Source organism: Phoenix dactylifera, chromosome 2 (genome assembly GCF_051530095.1).
Source record: "Phoenix dactylifera cultivar Ajwa chromosome 2, Ajwa_hap1_PhDact_Kaust_v1.1, whole genome shotgun sequence".
NCBI lineage: Eukaryota > Viridiplantae > Streptophyta > Magnoliopsida > Arecales > Arecaceae > Phoenix > Phoenix dactylifera.
In genome coordinates, this window is record NC_143191.1 from 36,876,907 (window position 1) to 36,888,331 (window position 11,425).

Genomic DNA, 11,425 nt, shown 5'->3' on the forward strand with positions numbered 1-11,425 from the left:
GGACTTCTTGATGACGAATAGATTGGTGGATCGTGGGCTCTCTAGAGCGAGATCCACCTAGTGCAACAACCGTTTTGGCCACACCAGGGTGTGGGAGAGGATCGATGATGCAGCACCAGTGCGGGGAGAGAGGAGAAGAAGGAAGAACAAGAGAAAGAGAAGGAAGAAGAGGTTGTAGAGACGCAGGAAGAATAGAGGAGGAGAGGAGAAAAAGAGAAGAAAGAACGTAGGGAGAAAGAAATTCCAAATCACTTCCTTCACCCTAATCAACATAAAAGTTTCCTATAAATAGGGCCCAATAAGAACAATTAACATAAAACCCCCTTACACAAAAATAACTCCTAATAAGCCCACAAATAACACAAATAAGTCCTAAAATGCAAACAAGCCCAGAAATAAAATAATAAAATAAATATGCAAATAAACGGGTCTGACTCAATCCGGGGGCTCAGGATCATCTGGATGAAGGGCTCTGATGTCCCCATCAACTCCTCCCAGGTGAGAAAAACTCGACCCCGTCGAGTACAGGTCTGGCCGGCTGTCGTACTGCTCCAGAAGATCGGGGTCAATGCGCTGCAACTGTGCTCTGGAAATCTACATCACATCAGACTTTGGTCGACCTTTCCACCGAACAAGGTAACGTTGGTAACCACTGTTCCTGCTTGAAATAACCTGCTCATCCAATATATGTTCTATTTGTTCTCTGCGTGCATGAAATTTGGGAGGTGGTGGCTCAACAGCAGGTAATAGGTCAGGATGTCCAACATGGGCAAGTATATCAATAAAGGAGTCAGAAGGCAGGAATATTATCTTTTTGTATGGGACTAAATCTTCAATATTAAATGTCGCACTACTCCCATAGTCATCAGGAAGATCCACAATATATGCATTCGAACTGGTTTTCTTTAAGATTTTGAACGGTTCTGCACTACAAGTTTACAATTTCTTAAACGTTTCCGAAGAAAGTCGTTCAAACCTAATTCTTATTATGACATAATCTCTTTCACTTAACTCATTATAACGTCTGGTTAAATCAGCAAGGGATTTATATTTTAAGTTATTAAAGTGACTGCAATTGCTGATTTCTTGATGCAATGAATGTGGATGTGATGCAATTGATTGTGCAGACTCAAAGACTCTATACTGATGAGACATAAAAAACAGGTTTTTGGGTTGCCTAGGTTTGTAATCATGCACCACTTCAAACGGATTTATGCCTATGGACTTATGAACCGAACTATTATATGCAAACTCAACTGTCGGTAATATTAAATCCCAGATCCTAGCATATGCATTTGGGTTGAGCCTATAATGTTGAAGGTTGGGCAGAAATACTCCGGGAACTAGATTAATTGCGTGTTGGATATCACGCATCGGAGAAAGTGCATCCGGAAGATCATCAGGGACTACATCATTAAACTCCTCTAGAAGAAAAACTACTATAAGGGAATGTTCAAAATTAGACTCCACATGGGTATCTATAGCTCCAAGTGCCAATTCAGGTGACTGGCTCTCAATATCTGTCACTATCTCTTCCACAGTAGTGATGTGAAATGATTTGGTTGTACTTAGATCAATAGTCTCCCTTTGGGAATCATTTTGGACAAAATCTAATCCTATAGGTTCGTCTTCAAAGTCTTCTTCATAGTCTTCTATATTTGGTTCATAGACTTCTTCGACATATTCGACATCTTGGCTCCTAGCTTCTGGTTCAGTACTCAGGTAGGTCCTAATGGAACATTGGGATGCTATGTGGTCGAATTGTTGACATCTTGAGCATTGGGTTTGGTGCCCAAGAACATGGGAAAGGATTACAGGTGGTGCAACCAAACCGATTTTAGGTTGGGCTGCAACAGGGGTTGGCGGTGTAGGGGTCCTAGAATTTTGCATGAGCTCACGGATCTCTTGTGTGAATTCTTTATATCCAGCCCGCATGGCAACAATCTGTTCCTTGATAGACCTCAAAATGTCGGAATTCATGGTAGCTACAGGGGTTTTAGGTTGACTGAGATAGTACTTCATATCACTACAGGGTGGCATGCAATGATGACACTGGGTGATGATGTGAAATGCAGTGTCACTAATGAAACCCTAATAACTATGATGTAAGACCAAATTTGATGCAGGACAACCTACTAATGCAATCTATTATGATTTCAGAAATCAGCAAGTCTTCACAAAATAACTTAAAATTTAAATGTTGCTGATTTTTACTTCGGTTATTCAGAATTAAGGATTAAGATTATTCAATTTAAGAAATTAGATTGCAACAGTTGTTCTGATCCTAAATCAATCTGATCGAAGAATGTTGAGAAGCATCCAGTTGTTAGGGTGTGCTAATTTAATATTTAGATTTTAAAAGGGCAAATAGGATGGGTTTGAAAGTAGGGGTTCTATGTTTTGAATTTTGACAGCAAAAGTAAGTTTTCAAAATGTGGCTATCATGCAAGAGAACTAGAACATAATTAAATGAACAAGCCCAAGAAAAGTGGAAACCTATCACCTGTCGTGAAGTAGTCGACTAGAATCGTGTGCTTGTGGACTGGGGCGACGATCTTTGCGCGGTGAGTCGCCTCGTCGGATGGCGCGAATCTGGTCAAATCATAGCAACTCGGTGGACTTGATATCAGCAACTTGGGGGCCTGATCAAAAAAAATTCAGTGGGTCTGATGATGGGCCTCAGGGGCGCGGCTCGGATCTGATGGGAGTGATTGGCAGGAGGGCCTTGTTGGACCAATGGATCGGCGGTGTTCTGGTGTGATGTTCGGACCTGGCCCGAAGGCTAATGAGGAGAGAGGGGTGTTCTGGTATGCTATGGTAGTGAAGGAACAAAGCCCATGAAGGAAGAGGAGGGGGGGGAAGTGGAGTTGGGGGGGGGGGGGTTCGGTGCTTCTCGACGGAAGGGGGAAAACGGCAGGCGGCGGTCGGCAGTGGTAAGGAGGAGAGGCGGAGCTGCGGTGGCGTGCGACGGCGATGGAGAGGCGGCGCGGCTCGGTGGGGGGGGGGGGAAAGGCGGTGAAATGGTGGTGGAGGCGGTGGTTTTGCGGCGTGCGAGCAGAGGGGGGCAGCGGCGAAGCAAGGAGGGGTAGGAGGCAGCGGTGGTGGCAATCGGGCGGTCGCGGGAGCGGCGGGGACGGCGACGGCGAGGCGGCGCGGCTCGGTGGGGAGGGAGTAGACGGGGCTCGGGCGATGGCGGATCTCGGCGGCGGCAGGAGGCGGCACGGGCGGAGGCGGCGAAGGCGGAGCGGCACGGGCGGAGGAGCTCGGGTGGGATGCTCGGCGGCGGTGTTCGTCGGCGGGGAGGCGGCGCTGCGGTGGAGTTCTCGGGGAAGAAAGGTGAGCAATTTTTTTTTTTTGCTCTTTTTTTTTCTTTTTTTTTCTTTTTTTTTTTTTAGACATGTGAGATCACGTGTGTTTTTTTAAAACCTTGGATCCGGTCGGATTCGGGTTGTCGGGCGTGAACCGCTCCGATAACCCGTTAGTTCCTCACGTGCAAGGCACGTGCTTTTTTTTTTTTTTCCCTCCGGAACGGATCCGGGCTAGTGGGGCGGGCTAATGGGTCTGAGACTTACCCGTGGCCCCAACCTTCTTCAACCTCCCGACGGATTCGGGAGGGCGTCCCGTACTTCGCGGTGGCGGCGGCGGGGCGGGCTCCAATGGCCGTGGCGGAGAGCGGTGATCTCGGCTGCGGCTCCGTGGTCCACGGCGACGGGCGGCGGCCGGTGGCGCGAGGGGTCTTCTCCGGCTGACTGTGGACCGCGTGGTTGGAACCCTTGGCGGCGTTCCTCTCCCGTATCCGGCCACAGACGGTGGCGGCAGGTCACGGCCGAAAGGGCTTTCCGTCAGACCAGGGGCGGCGGGTTTCCGTGGGGATATGGATCCTTCGACGGCGGGCTCGGGCCTTCACTGGGCAGCGGCGGCGGCGAGGACGTCCGACGGTGGCTCGGCGCTGCTGGCGGCGACTGGTGGCGGCGGTGGGCGCAGGTGTGACGGCGGGTGGGGTGGACCTGGCGAAGGGATTTAGGGCATGTTCCTTGTGTGAGAACCGAGAGAGGGAAGAAAGGATTTTCTTTCTTTTTTTTTTTTAATCTGTTGAAAACCGAGAGTGACAGAGAAGGAAAGAGCTGGATCGTGGCCTTGGCAGCAGGGGCAAAGCCAACCTGGCTCTGATACCAAATTGATGCAGCACCAGTGCGGGGAAAGAGGAGAAGAAGGAAGAACAAGAGAAAGAGAAGGAAGAAGAGGTTGTAGAGACGCAGGAAGAATAGAGGAGGAGAGGAGAAAAAGAGAAGAAAGAACGTAGGGAGAAAGAAATTCCAAATCACTTTCTTCACCCTAATCAACATAAAAGTTTCCTATAAATAGGGCCCAATAAGAACAATTAACATAAAACCCCCTTACACAAAAATAACTCCTAATAAGCCCACAAATAACACAAATAAGTCCTAAAATGCAAACAAGCCCAGAAATAAAATAATAAAATAAATATGCAAATAAACGGGTCTGACTCAATCCGGGGGCTCAGGATCATCTGGATGAAGGGCTCTGATGTCCCCATCAATCGAAAGGGTCGTCGCGTCACCATGTTGGATCCAATGCTTTCCCATCTACCAGGTTCGTCATCTGCCTTGGATTGCTTTTGATCACTGTCCCTTCTTGATCTCCACTACTTCTAGCTCTAGCCATAGTAGTCCTTTCCACTTTGAGAAAGTGTGACTGTCGTACCCCCAGTCTTGGAATATTATTTGGGAGGCCTGGGGGATGCTGGTGCGAGGAGATACTATGTAGAGAGTCTCGCATAGGTTGGAGCTCACCAAGCGGAGGCTACGTAGATGGAACCATGAGATGGTGGGCAACATCTTCAAAAGATTGGAGGAGGTGGAGGCGTCCATTGCTAACCTTCAGAGGAGGGAGGATAGGAGTGGTGAACTTCTAAAGGCCGACATGGTTGTTCTGCGTCAGAAGCTGGTCTTTTGGTGATAGAAATCCAGAGTCCAATGGATAAAGAAGGGTGACAGAAACACTCATTTCTTCCACCGGTTGACCATCATTAGGAGGTAGAGAAACATGATCCAATCCTTGAGAGATGGGGTAGGGCAGTGGGTGGAGGAGAGTAGAGTTAGACATGTTCTATTGGATTTTTTCAGGTCTGGGTAGATGGAGGACAGTAACTTAGAGGCAAGTGCCTACTTTTCGTTGTCGGAGTTGGGGCGGCAGAGAATGCAGACTTGATCTGGGCTGTGTCGAAGTCGAAGGTGTGGGGGCTGTTTGGGCCCTCGCGGAGGACAAAGCCCTAGGACTAGACAAGTTCCACCCTTCTTCTTTAGAAGATACTGGTGCATTATCTGGAGGGCAGTAGTGGAGGCAGTCCAGTTATTCTTTAGCACGACATCAATGGCTGATGACTGGAACATAACATACGTCACTCTCATCCTGAAGTTCTTGGATGTGGCGGAGCCTGGCCACTTTAGGCCCATTAGTTTTTGCACTACCCTTTACAAGGTTGTGGCGAAGATGTTGATGGGTAGGATGAAATCCTAGCTACCTGGTCTCTACTGTCAGAAACAGGGGGCATTAGTGGAGAGCCGGAGCATTACCAATAACATCTTAATTGCCTAGGAGATTATGTGGGACCTGCAGCGGGCCTTGAGGCGGCGAAACTACATGCAGTAAAGCTAAACATGGAGAGGGCCTACGATAGGGTCGTTGGTGCTTTCTCAAGCATGCATTGCAGAGCTTTGGCTTCCACAAAATCTGGATAGCATGGGTTCTGGGCTGTCTGTAGGGGCCTTCTTTTCCATCCTAGTCAACGAGACGCAGTCACCTTTTTTCGATCCACCATTAGGCTTCGCGAGGGTTGTCTTTTGTCCCGTAATTTGTTCGTCATATGTTTTGATGTGCTATCTTGCGCTCTGCAGGCTACTTGTTGGGAGTGGGAGTTGGAGGCCTGTATACCAGCCTCTGGTACCTGACCAATCTCTCATCTCTTGTTTGCATATGACTGCCTCTCCTAGTTAGGGTGAGGACAAGGGATGCGCGGCCCTTAGAGGGATCCTGGAGGACTACTGTGAAGCATCAGGGCAGAAGGTGAATCTTCATAAGTCTACTATTTGCTTCAGTTCGAAGATGGAGCTGCAGGTGAGGTAGGAGATCAGAGGGCTACTTGGCATGAGGGAGCAGGAAGGGCCGTAAAGCTACTTGGATGTTTCCATCATGAAAAGGAGACTGCGGGTGTCGGAGTGTATCAACTTAGTGCAATGCATCTAGGAGTGATTGGAGAACTGGAGGGCGGCCTCGTTATCCATGATGGATAGGCTGATACTAGTCAGGTTGGTCTTGAGCCCCATACTTGCATACCTCATGTCAAATATTGTAGTTCCAAAAGTTGTGCTGATAAAGATTGAGCGGTTTCTCCAAAATTTCTTTAAGGGCTCTCATGATGGCAGCCACGGTGTGCATCTACTGGCTTAGGAGACGATCTACCAACTAACCCGTGAGGAAGGACTGGGGGTGCATTCTCTCCTTGTGAGGAGAGAGGCATTGATTGCTCGGCATGCGGCGAGATTTGTCCTTGAGCCGCAGTGTTTTTGGAGTCACGTGATGACTGCTCGGTACGACCCATCACGGATTGATGGTGCAGCTTAGAGTAGCCGAAGGTGCTCCTACATTTGGCAGAAGATCTGCAGGTATGTGCCCACTGCCTTGGCTAACACCAGGTGGCTGATCAGTGATGGGCATAGTGTGGATATGTTGGAGGACTCTTAGGTGGACTCTCTTTCGGTGAGGCTCTGGCCACCTATGGTCAATGTTGAGTCCATGGATGGACTTCGGGTTTGTGATCCTCTCCGCCCGGAGGGGGCTGGGTGGGACACCAGTTGAATCGGTCATCTGTTTGGGGAGCATCTCGCAGAGAGAGTTTGATCGCTTCTTGTTTCGGGGAGTGCTAGTCCGAACATAAGAGTTTGAAATATATCATGCAGACCCAGAGTCAGAGTGGGAGATATTTATCGTATCCTTCAGAGTGAGCAGCGCCGAGGACCGGACTGTGCATGGATTTGGAGGTTCGATCTTTACTCGAGGGTGGCCTTGTTTCTTTGGAAGGTAGCTTGGGGCCAGTTGCCGACGAGATCGGTGCTGAGCGGATAGGGATTAGGCATTCATCCTCAGTGCCCTAGGTGCCAGGTGGATGAGATCGTGGACCATACACTATTTCAATGCGAGCGAGCTAAGAGGGTCTGAAGGCTCGTCGAGATCTCGCCAAATGTTTGGTGCCACTCGGGCCCTTTCTTGGAGGGGCTCAGATAGTGGATCGTCGCCCCCCAGACTCGACAGATGGCCATTGGGGCGACTTATACTATTTATCAGATTTGGGTAGTCAGGAATGCCTGGACTTTTGGTAAGAGCAGCCCTTTACCTAGGTTCATTGTGGAGCGGACCCGGGTACATGCGGCAAAGATTCGACATTCGGGTTTCTACTTTAGCTCTTGTAGCACCTTGAATAGTATTTTTCACCTGGGAGCCCCCATCTCTGAGTTTTCTCAAGGTCAACTTCGATAGATGAGTGCTAGATAGTGGCAAGAGGGGAGGTGCAGGCTTCGTCATTAAAGGCTTAGACTCTAAGGTGGTTATTGCTGGTGGGTGCCAGATCTTCAACACCACGATTTCGGAGGCTGAGCTGAGGGTGGCATGGGCTAGTTTGAGCCATGCTTGGCGTGTGCTGTGAGCTAGAGTAGTCATGCTTGAGGGTGATTTAGCTACGGTGATCAGCTGGATCCAGGAGGCACTAGCGGCGTGGGTGGGTGCCACCCTTTGCTTCGAGACATCCTGGTCATGGTTAGTGGCGGCGTGGCTTTTCAGGGCAAGTATGTTTACACAGAGGCTAATGGGGTTGTAGATTGCGTGGCCTCATATGTGGCCGATCACTCTGGAGGAGTTCTATGGATTCAAGAGAGGGAGTTGCCTAGAACACTCTGTGACTTGTTATTCTTTGACTTTTTTGGATGTATCCGTACTAAAACTGCATGAATCATCCATTTTGTAAAAAAAATGCAATAAATTATATTTGCAAGCACATATATTAGAGATTGTTAAATAATTAAAAGAGGAAATTAGTGATTCCGACTAATCTCATATAATAAGTTTGAAGAACTCCTATTAACTATATTTATAGTAATAAGGTAATAAGTTAATAATTCGTGCAAGATACCGACGTACCATTTTAGTGTACCAAGTATAGTCCTTTTTTGTGAAAATTATAATTTTGCCAAGCACCAAGTTTAAGTGTGAACCTATCATCGCCAATTATCTAGGACACCTCTCAGGTAGCGTTTGGTGATCTAAATAGAATCATCGAGGTGATCTTAGATCATTGATGATTCTTAGGCCCTGTTTGAGGAGCTGTTAGTAATAGAGCTTTTGAAAGTAGAGCTGTCTGAAGCAGAGCGTTTACAAAAAGCTGTTTGTTGTTTGGTGACTACATTTCTAAAGTAGTGTGGCACTTTAACATATGTTTGGTAAACAAACTGAAAAGTACTTTTGTGTGACAAAATGACCATAAAGGACATTACCAATATTATATAACAAAGCATAATAAAATATAATATGTATTAATATATAAATATATAATACAATATAATATTAATGTAATATAATATTATAATATAGTACTATAACATTATGTATTATAGAATTAATATAATATTAAATTATTTAACATAACATATCAATGTATTATGATATAATGTAATATAATATTATATTTATAGTATAATACAAGAATAAATATATAAAATATTATAATTATTAGTGTAAATTAATTTTTCATCCTTCTAATGATCATTTATCTCTCTAACAAATTTTCTAACAAGATGATAAAATTAGTTAAATAATTACTAATATATTTATTTATTTATTTATTTATTTACTTAGATCATATTATTTGCCACTCACTCATTATTTTTTATTTATTTATTTATTATTTTATTTCATTGAAATATAGAGGGGTCGCCGACCATGGGTGGTGGCCGGCATGGTGGCTGCCACCGTGGGCAGCCACGAGCCTCCAAAACAAAAAAAAAAGAAAGAAAAGAAGAGGAAGAAGGAACAGAGGTGGCGGCGTTGAGAGGAAGAAGAAGATAGAAAGGGAGAGGATGGGTGAGAGAGGAAGAGGCAGGATGAGGGTTTTGGAAAAAAAAGTGTGATTTAAATAGGAGGATTTTGGTCCAAAAAATAGCTTTCCGACAAAGCTGAAAACAACGTTTTTGGAAAGCTCCAAATTGGATCTTCTCCCCAAAAGCTGTTTTCAGCTTCCCGCAAAAGCTGAAAGAGCTTTCCGAAAATTTTATTAAACACCATTTTTATCTAAAAGTACTTTTGGAGGGCCAGAAAATGCTTTTTGGCCCTCCAAAAGCTCCCCCAAACGGAGCCTTATTCAAAGATAATCTAATCCTAGATGATTTAAGATTATTGTATTTGATATGCTGTATTCTAATGATTAAAAAATTTTAAGTATTCACAAGTAACATGTTTGGTATTCGATGAAAATCCAGAAGCACTCATCATACAATACCAAAATTATCTTTGATATATTTAATAAAAATATATTTATTAATCATATAAAATATATTATAATAAAATATTACTATATATTTATTTATATATTAATTATCAATATTTTCTATAAAAATATTTATTAGTCCTATAAATTACTAATCCTATAAGATATATTAATTATTATTATAGAATTAATATTTTATTTATTCTTATAATATTTTTTTATACTAATAATTATTTTGATTAAAAAATAAGACAAATTGAAGTAAGATATTAAATAATTTTAGTGTATAAACACAAAGTACAATAATATATTTCTAATATAATTTAAAATTATCATTGAAGAATGATATGATTAATAATATATTATAATATAATAGATCATAAATATAATATACATAATATTAATATAATATCATATTATATATATAATATTAATATAACATATTAACAATATATTAATATACCTTTTTTTTTTTGCTAGACTAAGGAATATTTTTGCCTTCAATTTTTAACCCAAAATTAATGTTTTGAGGTAATTTTAGATTTTTGATCATAAAAATAGGTAATTCATTACTGAGTTGGCCGGTGATTTAAAAAGCCATAGGGGGCGTTTGGTATGAGGTGATCGTCCCAGGATCAAGGATGATGTGGGTGGAGGTGATGAGATCACTACGTTTGGTTGCACCACGGTGATCCTACGTGGCGGTGAACCTAAATCACCTCCACTCCTCAAATCACCGTTCAACCCGGTGATGGGATACCCATCCTTGAGGTCGGAAATCCAAGATCACCCCATGACAGTGATTTTGGGTTGAAAATTAAAGACAAAAATATCTCTCAATTTAGCAAAAAATTGATATATTAATATACCATCAATATATTATGTTAATGTTATATATATAATATTATGTTGATATTATATATTATATTAATGATATATATTATTATAATATATTACTAATCATATTATTATTGAAGGATAATTTTAGAAATATATTATTATATTTTATATTTATATAATGAAAATATTTAATATATTACTCCTATTTACCTTATTTTTTAATCAAAATAATTATTAGTATTAAAAAATCTATTATAAGTATAAATAAAAGTATTAATTCTATAATGAAAAATAACATATTTTATAAGATTAATAATTTATAACAGTAATAAATATATTTTTATAAAATATATTAATAATTAATATATTGATAAATATATTAATATTTTATTATAATATATTTTATATGATTAATAAATATATGATAAGAGCTACTAAAAGTAGAATATGTGACAAAATTATGGAACTATTATAGGAATTAGCATATTGATTTACATTTTTGATTAATGAGAATTAAAAATATATAAAAAATCATCTAAGATATATCAGGGGTATTTATGGTATTATGTGGTCGGTGATCTTGGATCTCCGTACCATACTAAATAAGTTACTCATAGATATCCGAAAATTTTTAATCACTGGACCATGGCCTGCCAAACACATTGATCCTAGATCACTGGAGATCAAATCATCCTAATATTTGGATCACTGGAATCTTAGATCACTGTGGCGATCTTGTTGGGGTTACTAGACGCCCCCATAAGTGATTTAGGCCCTGTTTGGGGGAGCTGTTGGCAGTAGAGCTGTTGGAAGTAGAGCTGTTGGAAGTAGATCTGTCTGAAATAGAGCTGTTATAAAAAGCTGTTTATTGTTTGGTAACTATATTTTTAAAGTGTTGTGGCACTTTAACATATGTTTGGTAAACAAACTGAGAAAATACTTTTATATGACAAAATTGCCATAAAGGACATTGCATAGTATTATACAATAGAGCATGATAAAACATAACATATATTAATACATAATATA